Below are 12,642 nucleotides of genomic sequence, written 5' to 3' on the forward strand. Positions count from 1 at the left end.
TATCAAGGTATAAAAGCTAAGCTTGGTTTAAAATTAATCAAGGCACCAATACATTTCCATTATCATCTTTTTATCCAATTGATCTCAAAATGCTCTAAATTACAGTATTTGACTGAAGAATTCTCTCGTGGCATCTTCAGCAGAGTGGTCAGACAGCCTCAAATGCAGAACTGGGTAAAGCCAAGTGTGCACACGATGCATGGTGTCATATCATAAAGAACATGCCACACCCAAAATCATAAAGTGACTATAAGAAACAACGACAGCATATTGCAAAAATATCCGCAATCAGTTTTATTTCCACCGGATGTGTTCATCCCATTTAGGTTTGCGATTAATGCATTTATTATTTCGGCGCACCGTAGTTAATCCACCGTAATGTCTTACTGCAGACGCAGTGTTTGAGATAAATGACGATATGGTGCCTTTGAATGGCTCATGTCACTGAAAAATACAAACAAACTCCCAGACAGAGCATACTTACTGAATATGAGCCTTGTTGTGATGTTGCTGTAGCTGTAAATATATCCAGGAGTTATGTATTCCTTATCCTCCACTTTTGGTTCTTCAGTTCCACAGTAGTAAAGACCTTCATCTGACTCAGTGATGTTCAGGATCCGCAGGTCGTACGAGTCAGAGTACTGGTTCTTTAAGAAGTGAAAATTAAGAGGAAGATTTTGTTCCCACACTTTCTTTGCTTTAAGAACGAGTGAAGGCTGATTGTCATGAGAACAGTTCCTGTACCACACTATGTAAACTCCAGGTGATGTTTTACAGTCACAGTAGAGAGTGATGTTGTCTCCTGGTCTGACCATCACTTCCAACACTGATCCACACACACCGTCAAGACTCAAGGAAACCGCTGCTGGAATACAAGGGAGGAAAAACAGTTGAATAAAAAGGGAAATATTTTTATGATTTCATAGGACAGCAGATAAAAGGTAATCTGAAGAAAAAATTACCCAAGATAACAGCAAGCAACAAGCGCAGTCGGTCCATGAATGATACCAACAAGGAGGGAGGAAGCAGTGAAAGAGTACCTTCGTGTGCACACATTTCCCTTCAAGGAAATCTGACCTGTGATTGGCTTGTTGAATGGAACATTTGTCACTGTGGTTGTTTTGTGACAGTTGTATGTGATGCAACAAGAAGTTATGATAAAATCAACGGAAACCAACCATTCAACAAAACCAAATCGAGGGCAGCAGACTTCATCATCTATTATAAATAGTTAGTTTTTTTAAGCTCTTAATTGTCATATCGTGAACACTGTTTTGTCTCTCTTATCATAAGCTAGATTCAAGGCATCCAGTAGCAGTATACAGACAGGCAGGAAACAAGACATTAGTTACAATACACACCCGCTGTCCCCCCTCCCCTCTGTATACAATAATCCCCCAAACAAGATTCAGGAGCCCCTATGTGACTATGAGTAAACATAATTACAAGTTAAGCCTGTGCAGTTAGCATTAGCATTAGACTTAAACTTATATAGCATAAATGTACATAACCTGTGAAGGAGATAAAAACATGTGCTGATTACAAGAGACTTGTAAACAGTTAAAGAGCCTTAGAAACAAAGTGCTGACCTTCTAGAAACTAGTTACATGTGCACGTACAGAGGTGTTTGAGGTAGTGCCAGAGGTGTGTGAGTACAGTCAATGCAGGGATGCAGACTGGGCCATTAAAGTGCTCTGCAACATAAAGGAGCAGTGATTAGCATTAAGTGTCCAAAACAATAAGGTGAAACCAGGAGTGATTAGGGTGATTGCTGTTAAAGTACCCAACTATTGAGGAGCAGATTAGCATTAAGTGTCAAAGACAATAGAGTGAAACTTGACCTAGTTAGGGTGATCATGTCAACCATTACAGATGTAGCATAACACAACAGTAGGATGAAACCAGACATGATTAGGGTGATTATCATTAAAGTGACCAGTGTTCAGTAAGGTTACTATCAATATGCATTAAAGTGTCCAACTGGAGGCTGACTCTGAGGTCAGCAGTGCAGATGAGGAGTGAGGGAAAAAAAGTGAAAAATGAGTCCAGGGTTCACCGTGTGCTTCTTCCCTGCCGTGACAGTGAAGTGTTGTACAGTCTTATGGCCAGGGGGACAAAAGAGTTCTTGAGTCTGTCCGTGGAGCACGACTGTGCGTCCCTCTTCTTGCAGCTTCCTCCCAAGCACACCACTGCGTAGAAGAGGACACTGGACACCACAGACTGGTAAAAACTTCAACCAATGTCTGCCACGAGGTACCAATCTGATCAACCAATCACAGCTGTCTCCCTACTTTACCCCTTGCTTGCACTAGCCCACACTTAAAGCATCTATGACGGTGTTTATACTGTGAGTTTGTGAGTAGAACAATTATGTGTTTTTTTCATACATGTATTATGATAAAGTTTAGTGTTTAGAAATGTGTAAATCTGTAAAGTTGTCAATGTTTTCACCATTTAACGACCAGCCAGTTTACTGCTTACTAAATTATCAGCAAGCTCAACTGGAAGAACGTTCAATAGTAACTAGCTGAAATATCCTCACATAATGTAGAAGAGTCTACACATCAAATCTCCCACAGTGCTTTATCCCGGGACAAAGATGGTAGCCAATGAAATGGACTAATTGAGCTTTAAATGTAGCTCAAATTAACTTTGCATGTAAACGTACTGACTGCTCTTTCTCAGAGACAGGATCGGACTTGCTCTTCCGACATTTTTTTTTTCACCTTTGACCATGAAAACGAATCAGTTTGTCCAACAGGTGACTTCTTCGGCCCAAGCATCACCCTTTTCTAAAAAAAAAAGGTGTATTCAGGTGTAATATGTTTGATGCAACACATCACATACACATCATCTACTGACATCCTTGTATGCCACATTATTTATGACAGGGACAATGTCTGCAGATACTGATGTACCGCCGATACCAGTGCAAATACTAAAGCTATATCACTGTATTGCAGATCAAGTTTTTTATTATTAAAATTAAAGAGGAGAGATACTACTACTACTGCTACTTTTCAAAGCTGGACGAGGATCTTCATTTGGAGCCTTTTGGCTTAATTGGATTTGTATGTGCTTGGGGCTTCATTGTCATTATCTACCCTGAACTGTGAAGCTGTGAACTAACCTGCAGCTTCAGTGTGCCTGTGTGATGAGCTGTGCCGTCTTGAGGGGCTTTTTTTTATCAGTGAGGGTTTCCTGTGAGCCGTAATGATGCCACATCATGTATTACAGGATGACTTTGTTGTTCACTATTTGTTGTCATGGGTTTTCATGCACACATTGGGTCAGCGCCTTGAAGAAAAATATAACAAAATGTTACAGTATCTGTCTTGTGTTGCTAGCATTTGAATTGTTCCCCTTTAAAACACAAAGAGGCAAAATGTGTTTAGTCTCTGTAACAGAATCAGCGTCAACATAATAGATAGTATTGAATCAGATTGCACCGGCGACACAGAATGGTTGATGGTGATCTGGAGATAAAAAAACAGGAAATTGCCTGAGAACAGTTTTGATACAGACCAGCAGCCATCACAAGCTTTATTAAATTGATCTCAATTAAGAATATAAAGATTCTGAAGATAAAGTGTAATCAGCCACAGCAAACAACAATGACATTGTTCTTCATTTCTGCTTTTTATAGCTCCTTTTATTTTCACAAGTCATCACAGTGGTTCAAGGAAATCAGACCACATGACGCATATTTTCCGTGCTGAAAGTTGTGGTTGACACAGCCAACAATGTTTGGACGTGTCTGCAAAAAAAACAACAAAAAAGAACAAAAACTGTGAAAGTCAACAGCAACAAGCAGGAGCTGTTGGTCAATAGATGACATTTAGTTTTTAATATAAGCCTTACATAGGTGGACAATTTTAAAAAATGGGCTCCTTAATGCACCACCATCCAAAAGTAGAGAGTAGAAGGATACAGTACATCCACTGAATTAAGACATAAAGAGGTAGTCATGCATCATCACTGGATCAGAGGATTGACTCTCACGGATGCATCTGAGCTGCAGACCAGACTACTGTAGCATGAGTCAGCAGTTTTTTTTAGGTGTGACTTCACAGAGTTTAGGGAAAATATGTATATTAGCATGGGGGGATTGGTCTTAATATGAACATTATAAAATGAGTTTTTTTGTTCCTTTGTTGTAGACCTGTTACATCCTCGATGTATTTATAGCAGAATAGGTGCAGAAGTCAGACGTCTGTGGTTCCTCCTTCCTCTTTGGTCTCTTTGATTTCTGTCGGATCTCCACAGCAGCATAGCACACATCTTCATCCTGAGGTTGGATATTTGCCGTTTAGAAGCCCAAACTTGAACATATTTAATACTTTGATCGACTTTAATGATAGATACCTGGCTCTGTGTTAGACGACTTTGAATGTCCGGTCTTTGCTGATCAACAGGATGTTCTTCAGCTGCAGGAATAAATATAACATCAGTACAAAGACACTCACACTGTGGAAGAGACTTGAAGGTGTCTCTGTGATTGAAAACAATTGTGTGGATGCATATTCATGAAAAAGTGAGGTAGTTACCCTTCTTACAGCAGCGATAGACCATAAGTGAGGAGAGGAGAGAGGAGACAATAGATAGAACTGGACACAGACAGACGATCAGAATCCAGCACACATCACAGTCCTGTGGATCAGTGGGGCAACGAGATGCATCGTGTTCTGCATCTAAAGGAAAGTTGTGTTAATCACACTCATTTAACTCTGATCTACTGTCCAGACACAATTTATGTGTAAAATAAATTTAAAAAAAAACATTGAAACTTCATGCAAGTATTTGAATGAAAGTAGCACAAAAACAGCACATCAGTTGTTTAAACTGGGATGTTTGATTGTTTCTTTGAAAATGATATGCCCAATTTGATGCTAACAACATGTTTCAAAAACACAGACAACACTCAAGTTTAACTAGCAACAAGTTTCCAGCTCATCTCCTCCCGCTTAAAAACAACGTCAGCAAGAGTCTTTCTGCTGCCTTCCTCAACACACACACACACACACACACACACACACACACACACACACACACACACACACACACACACACACACACACACACACACACACACACTCAGTTTTAATTCTACATTAAAGTAGGAACGGTAGAAATGACAGAAACTGGTTTCCTCAGTTCCAAAAATGCTTAAAAGTGTTTAAGAAAAGTGTGATGCAACAGAGCTGTACCCATGACCCCGTGTCAACTTTAGAAAAGAGTTGCTGGCATTAAATTCAAATTTTCTGTAAATATAAATCTCATATGTTTTCTTTTGCCTATTTCATACAAATTCAGTGTTTAAATATTTTTAAATTAATCACATTCTGTTTTATTTTAACTTTACACAGATTAACAACTTTTTTTCCAAAAAAAAAGACATCATGACGAAGTCAATGTTCGAAAAAGACATCTGAGTCCTTCTGAATTTACATGTGTAAACCCTTGTTGTCTTTCGAGTGTTGCCCGTGGATAGACGTAGACATTCATCAGACAACCATACAATAAAGAGAATTGGATGGGCCATCGAGACCGTCTCAAACACTCAGAATATACGAGGTCCTTGATGTTTGATTCTGCTCGTCGTTGGTTGGTTTATTTTTATTTTCTAACAGTATACAATAAATATACACATTTCCAGTTGGTTCCTTTCTTTTTGGCCATTTGTATAAAATATTTGTTAATGATTTTTTTAAATCATTAATCCAATGAAATCACAGCCAAACAAAGACAGAGCATACTTACTGAATATGAGCCTTGTTGTGATGTTGCTGTAGCTGTAAATATATCCAGGAGTTATGTATTCCTTATCCTCCACTTTTGGTTCTTCAGTTCCACAGTAGTAAAAACCTTCATCTGACTCAGTGATGTTCAGGATCAGCAGGTCGTATGAGTCAGAGGACTGGTTCTTTAAGAAGTGGAAATGGAAGTTGGGATGAAGATTTTGTTCCCATATGTTCTTTGTTTTAAGAACAAGTGAAGGCTGATTGTCATGAGAACAGTTCCTGAACCACACTATATAAACTCCAGGTGATTGTTTGCAGTCACAGTAGAGAGTGATGTTGTCTCCTGATCTGAACTTCACCTCCAACACTGATCCACAAATACAGTCAAGACTCAATGAAACCACTGCTGGAATAAAAACAAGTTTAAAATGTGCACAGCTGTACAGGAAGACAAACTAACAAGGGCACGAGAACAAAAGTATTCTTCTTCTTTTGATGTAAAAACATCCTGATGAAATCCTCCAAACTATGAATCAAAAGAATTACCTGAGAGCAGGAGCAGAACAAGGTGACGGCCCTCCATGAGTGACGAGCTCTGAGATGTAAAGACAGAGACACAGCTCTCACTGACACCTCATCTACATGTTTCCATGAAAGGAAGCAGACGCTGTGATTGGTCAGTGAGGTTGAACACTTTTTTTGATTTTTTTTTTGGCAGATGTTATACAACGAGACATTTTGGACTTTGATGTCTTATTCTCTCATCGTGTCTTTCCCTGACGTCCTCAGTGAGCTTTAATGACTTTCATTCATTTAAATGATTACATGTTGGGTTCTTGTGTTTCTTGGGTTCAAATGATGTTCAGGTTTATCACTTTGTTTTATAATCCTAATCTGTAAATGATTTGACAGCAGGGTTTTTTTTTTCACAGTCTGTGTTGTTGTTGTAACACATATGATCATGAAACATCACAACTTCTTCTGTGACACATTTTATTTAAACATCACTTCTCTATTTATCTGGGCTGATAATCAGTATCTGACTAGACTGAGTGACTGACTAATGTTGAGGGCTTCACTAAGAAACAAAAACATTAAGAAATCAGCCTTTACCTTCTGTGCTGAACACACCTGGAACACAAAACACAATGAAACCATAGGTCAGTTTAAAACCAAGATCACATGCTCATGAGTGTAAATGTTTTGCAACAAAACTCTGCAGCACTGTTTTTAAGCTCGTGCTCACGTTAACTAGCAGTAATGAACGGAAGCTGTGCTCCATACAGCACGGACCACAAGACACCATGGACGCTCAGAAGCAACGTATAAGGAGACAAGTGTTGCTTAAGATGATGTTACATGAGCGGATGTGTTTTCTCGCCTCCCTGGTGTTAAATGTTGGTCGAGACAGGAACCTGCTTTCCTCTCTTTCCAGTACGATGTTTTAAATGTAGACATGAGAATGCAGATGAAACCTCACTGAACATGTGCTACACTCTGCATCCTGAGAGCACCCAGAGCTGACCTCATTTAATCTTACAAAGGTGGGACGTGGTCACCCTCATGACATAGATTCAGAAATATTGATTGACAGAGAGAACGTTATTGTCAGAGGAAAGTCTGAAAAATGTTCTTGCAGATCTCGGTGACTCCATTTGATATATAAAAAGTAAAAAAAAGATCCAAATATGCAAACAATTGACCCAACATTCAAACCTCAAACAAGTATTCAGAGGCCTTCAGTGTGCCTTGATCTGAGATCGTTCTCCATATTTAATATGGGATTGACTGGCGTATGAAAGAGAGCACAATTCAGTCCTAGAATTCACATGTGCACTCTTCTTTGTTAAACAGAAGAAGAATTCACCTCCATGTTGATTTTCCTTACAGAGAAGATGAATTTGTTGCTACATGGTTGTTTAATAGCGTAACTGTGAACTGGATTTGAAGGGTTATGAGCTGTCCACACGAGCTGAAGATGTGAGTCTTTTACATTAGCATGATACATTACTGATAACTGTGTGCTGTGGATTTTTACACCTGAATAAAAGAAAAGTGAAGCAGAGTGAGAACAACGCCTGTGTGGTCGTGGCTTCCTTCCACAGGACATGCAGAGACACACAACCAGTGACTAGTGTCTTATTGTGCGTCTAAATGTAGCTGTGGTGTCTGCAGAGCTGATGAATGTCCAACTGAGGTTTTTGCTTGAATTAAGACACTTCAATGTTTTCTGCAGCAGAGTGTTTACACGAGTGTTGCACGAGGGTCTGTTTGTCACTTTGGGTTTCCTGTAAAACATTTCTGATCGTTCTCAGAATTGTGCGCCAGAAAATAAAAGACATTGCCTGAAAACAGGTTGTGTATGAAACGTTATGGATCCATTTCAGTGCAGAAATGTGAAAATCAAGCTGTTACATTTTAAGTGCTAGAAACTGTTAAATTACAGACAACCAAACAGATCAGAGACAGAAAATTTCAAAATGGTGAGAAAGAAAAAATGATGCTTTTTCAATGCTTCATAGGAAGACTGGCTATCATGCAGAAGCTAAGGTAGTTGCAAATATTAGATCCCAGCAACCAATCAGGGACCAGAAAACATGAAGGGACCTGTTCCTGGTTTCAAATTATTGCATTAATTGAACCCCCTTTGGGTGTTGAATATACAGTATTTACAAAACCCAAAGAAGACGTGAGGCTCAGAGTCCAGACAGAAACATGGATCACTCTGATACTCAAAGGTTCAAGGTCAAACTCATTTATTTGACAAAAGTCTCTGTGAGTGTGTGTGTGTGCATGTGTGTGTGTGTGTGTGTGTGTGTGTGTGTGAGTGTGTGTGTGTGTGTGTGTGTGTGTGTGTGTGTGTGTGTGTGTGTGTGAGTGTGAGTGTGAGTGTGTGTGTGTGTGTGTGTGTGAGTGTACGTATGATGGAAACTAAGTGTGGTTGCCGCTCTGACACAGGAGAAGGTACAACAACACAAACCACCAACAAGCCACCAGCAGAACGGTCGGCGTAATGTCAACATGAAGTTCCTTTGAAGTTTGTCAGTAATGTTAAAAATTATATATTATATATAAATCATTAACATAATGATGCCACATTATCTATTTAAAAAATCTCTTCTCATCTCATCGTTTGTTGTCGTTTTCTATCCACAACACGACCTCTTGATTTAACCAGCGTTCATGCACTCATGCACATTACTCTTCCACACATAGAGGTCACTGCAGTGCACAGCTATTCAGAAGCCCTTATCCACTAAGTTAATGGGTTTTGATTTATGGTTGCTCATCAGCCACTTCAGCAGACGTTACTAAGTCAGTCCACACACTGCCACCCTCTGGCCAGCAGGAGACACTTTCTGTTTTTATTGGTACTTGAAATGTCTCATTTAGTAGACCAGGGGTCTCACAGTGATAAAAAACAGACCCGCTCAGTCTTCTTAACTCTTCAGCTGATTGATTAATAACGCTGCAGAGTTTTGTTGCAAAATCTCCCGAGTAAAATGTGCAGCAGAAGAAGTTCTAATGTGTTATTAGAGCAACTTTGCTGTGTTACAAAGAACATACACCACAAACAGCTGCTTTCTTACATTCTAACAGAGTTTATTTCATCAAAGCCTCATTAATCCAAAATCAGTTAAACTCAACCAACAACTACAAGCTAATCTAAAGCAACAAAACTTCATCAAGCAAAACTTACAAATGAAAGAGCCATTTGTTGACTTTGGTTTGTTGCCAGTTAAACGTGGGTGTTTTTTTTCTAGCCTTTCCTTCCCAGCTTTATTGAAACATGTTATTTGCATCAAATTGGGATTTTACTTTTCCAAAAACAATGAAATATCCCAGTTTCAACAATTGATGTGCTTTGTGCCATTTTCATTCAAATATGGGGTTTCAATGATATATTTCTTTTTCAACACATGTACCAGCTTTTTCGAACTGTATCTGTAGATCAGAGTTAAATGAACATCATCAACACAACTTTCATTTAGATGCAGAACCTGATACGTCTCGATGCCTCACACTCTGGTCCTTTTGGATGGACGGGTCCGGGTCCGGGTCCGGGTCCGTCTTGTGGTTCCTTTACGACATGTCATTCCCCCTCTCTCTTCCCTGTTTACTACTCTATACACGATCTCATCAAGTGAAGGCAAGAAATCAGAAAACAAACGATAACGTTTACAGCTGTAAAAGATGCCAGATTATTGCAGAAGTGCACGTTTCCATCTTTTGTCCCTAATCAGGTAACAGAGAAAGACACATTACAAATAAAATATGCCAACATTTTGTCTCCACCCACAAAGCTCATCATGACTGTGTACAAAAATAACAGGTCTTAAAACTCGGATGCTGATGACTTTGTGAGAAGTTTGAGGTGGAGCTTGTGTGACATCCGCTCACACAAAGCTGGTCTATTTCTTCTGTCCATCAGCAACCAAGAACACAACTCTTGTGAGACATGCGTCTTCATCCTGAAAGGTAATCAGACACAGTAACATGAGTGTCATTAGTACAGAGTCTCTACTGCTGCAGAGATGTCGAATGGGTCTGAGACCGTGAAAACACTAAAGAAAGTCCTTACCTGATTCACTGAGGTTTCCTCTCCCATGTCAGCTCTTCTCTCAGTCATTTCAGCTTTTTTATCTGTACAATCAGAAATAATAGGTTTCTTGTTAGACAGAGACTTGTTTCTTTCAATAATCCATAATAAATGTGATTCATTTGTATTTAAGTTGAATGAAAATGTCTGTACTTAACAGATAAAAGGTGATTGTAGTGTATTTACCTGCATTCTGACTGCAGAGATAAACAAGAGTCAGGCACAGGAAGGTGGAGAGGACCGTGATGGCTGGACTGAACACCATCATCCAAGATACACCAGGCTCAACACAGTGTGGACTGGATTCAGTAGAGTCTAGGTCAAATGTAGAATGTGTATTAGATGTTTAAAATGTTGGTTTTCAGTTGATCTCAGTTGATCCATCTGTTCCTGCAGGGGGCTTTAGAGTCCCATCAGTGGCTGCAGAACCACTAAACAGTGGAGCTGGTAGTAACACTCAGAAAAGTGACGGAGAAAGCTACGAGCTTGATCAGACCTACTGCACGTGTCATATAGCAGCAGGAACATGAGCCGCAGCACGGAAACATTTGATTTCACTCAAAATGTGAAAACTACTCAGATTTAAAATGAAAAGAAAAGTCGAGATAGCAAAGTGTTGAAATAATCTGCTACACGCAAAAAAACTTCTAAAAGCCAGAATGATCAAACTTTGAAGTTAAAATAATTACAATCTGAATATTTACAGTAACATAAATGAAGGTAGATCACTCATTGTGTAGAACGTCCACTTTGTAATTAAATATTTGCTATGACTCAGTTTTAAATAACTAGTCACTTTGGTCGTTGGTGATCATCTATCTGCTTTACTCCGTCACATTTTACTGATCACTCCTGAACATCTCTGTCTTTGTAAATTAATAATTAGTGAAATGTGCACTATCTAGATTTGGTGGTGACATTTGAAAGTTGAAGAAGTGAACCAATTCTATCCTAACTAAATACACAAAGGTTCCTGAAATGAACACATTTGTCCCTGAACACGGTTACGGACCCCCCACCAAAACTTCTCACGCAGCATTTTATCTTCAGACAGTTTTACATGGAGCACATTTTCCTCGAAGGACAGTTATGAACATGTACCGCAGAATCTGAACATTTCTCCAACTTTCCTATTTCTCCACCTAAACTCCAAAGTGCACCTTTTAAAAACGAGTCCAAGTGTGCTGCCTGATGATTTTAGTGGATGATATTATGGTCTGACATCGGCGTGTCAGTCTGCTAAGAGTCTCCCTTTTTTGTAGTGTTGCCGGTGGACGTACATTTTCTACTCTGCAGATTGTTCCAGAAATTGTTTTTTAAAGGACATTTATTTTATTTTAAATGACGTGTAGTTTGAGCTCATTATTGCAACAACTACTTTGTGTGATCCTTACACTCTTTATCCCCAAAAGCTCACGACTCACTACAATACAAACGTTTTTTGTTGGTATTTTGTATAAAACTCTGGTTCATGTTGTTTAAATTCAAATAATTTAATCCACTGAAATCACAGTCACACAAAGACAGAGCATACTTACTGAAGTATGAGCCTTGTTGTGATGTTACTGTAGCTGTAAATGTCTCGAAAACTTGTTTCTTATCCTCCACTTTGTGTTAACAACTTTTTGAAAAAAAAAAAAGAGACATCATGACGAAGTCAATGTTCGAAAAATGTTTTGTTTTTTTTGAGGGGGGAATTCATTCAGTCTTTCTGAATTTATGTGTGTAAACATATTTATGTGAGGTCAAACCTGATGATCTCAGCAGATGATTTTATGGTCTGATATCAACATTTGAGTTTGCTGAGAACATTCCCTTGTTGTCTTTCGATGTTGCCCGTGGATAGACGTAGACATTCATCAGACAACCATACAAATAAAGAGAATTGGATGGGCCATCGAGACCGTCTCAAACACTCAGAATATACGAGGTCCTTGATGTTTGATTCTGCTCGTCGTTGGTTGGTTTATTTGTATTTTCTAACAGTATACAAAAAATAAACGTGTTTCTAGTTGGATCCTTTTTTTGGATATTTGTAAAAAAATATTTGTGAAATGTTAAATGTTAAATGATGTGAAATAATTGAATACAATGAAATCACAGCCAAACAAAGACAGAGCATACTCACTGAATATGAGCCTTGTTGTGATGTTGCTGTAGCTGTAAATATATCTAGTAGTTATGTGTTCCTTAAACTCCACTTTTTGTTCTTCAGTTCCACAGTAGTAAAGACCTTCATCTGACTCAGTGATGTTCAGGATCAGCAGGTCGTACGAGTCAGAGGACTGGTTCTTTAAGAAG

The 12,642-nt window shown here is 38.9% G+C and overlaps 1 long non-coding RNA gene across 1 annotated transcript; it reads right to left on the bottom strand.

Annotated features, from left to right (window-relative positions):
- Nucleotides 1-9,835: 9,835 nt before the first annotated feature.
- LOC306820488 lies at nucleotides 9,836-10,638 on the bottom strand. Its single transcript, XR_013778677.1, has 3 exons — nucleotides 10,528-10,638; nucleotides 10,324-10,385; nucleotides 9,836-10,213 (listed from the first exon to the last, which is right to left on the bottom strand). It is a non-coding gene; the product is annotated as an uncharacterized lncRNA (long non-coding RNA).
- Nucleotides 10,639-12,642: the final 2,004 nt, after the last annotated feature.

The sequence above is a fragment of the Symphodus melops genome (genome assembly GCF_947650265.1).
Source record: "Symphodus melops genome assembly, chromosome: 2".
NCBI classification, from domain to species: Eukaryota; Metazoa; Chordata; class Actinopteri; order Labriformes; family Labridae; genus Symphodus; species Symphodus melops.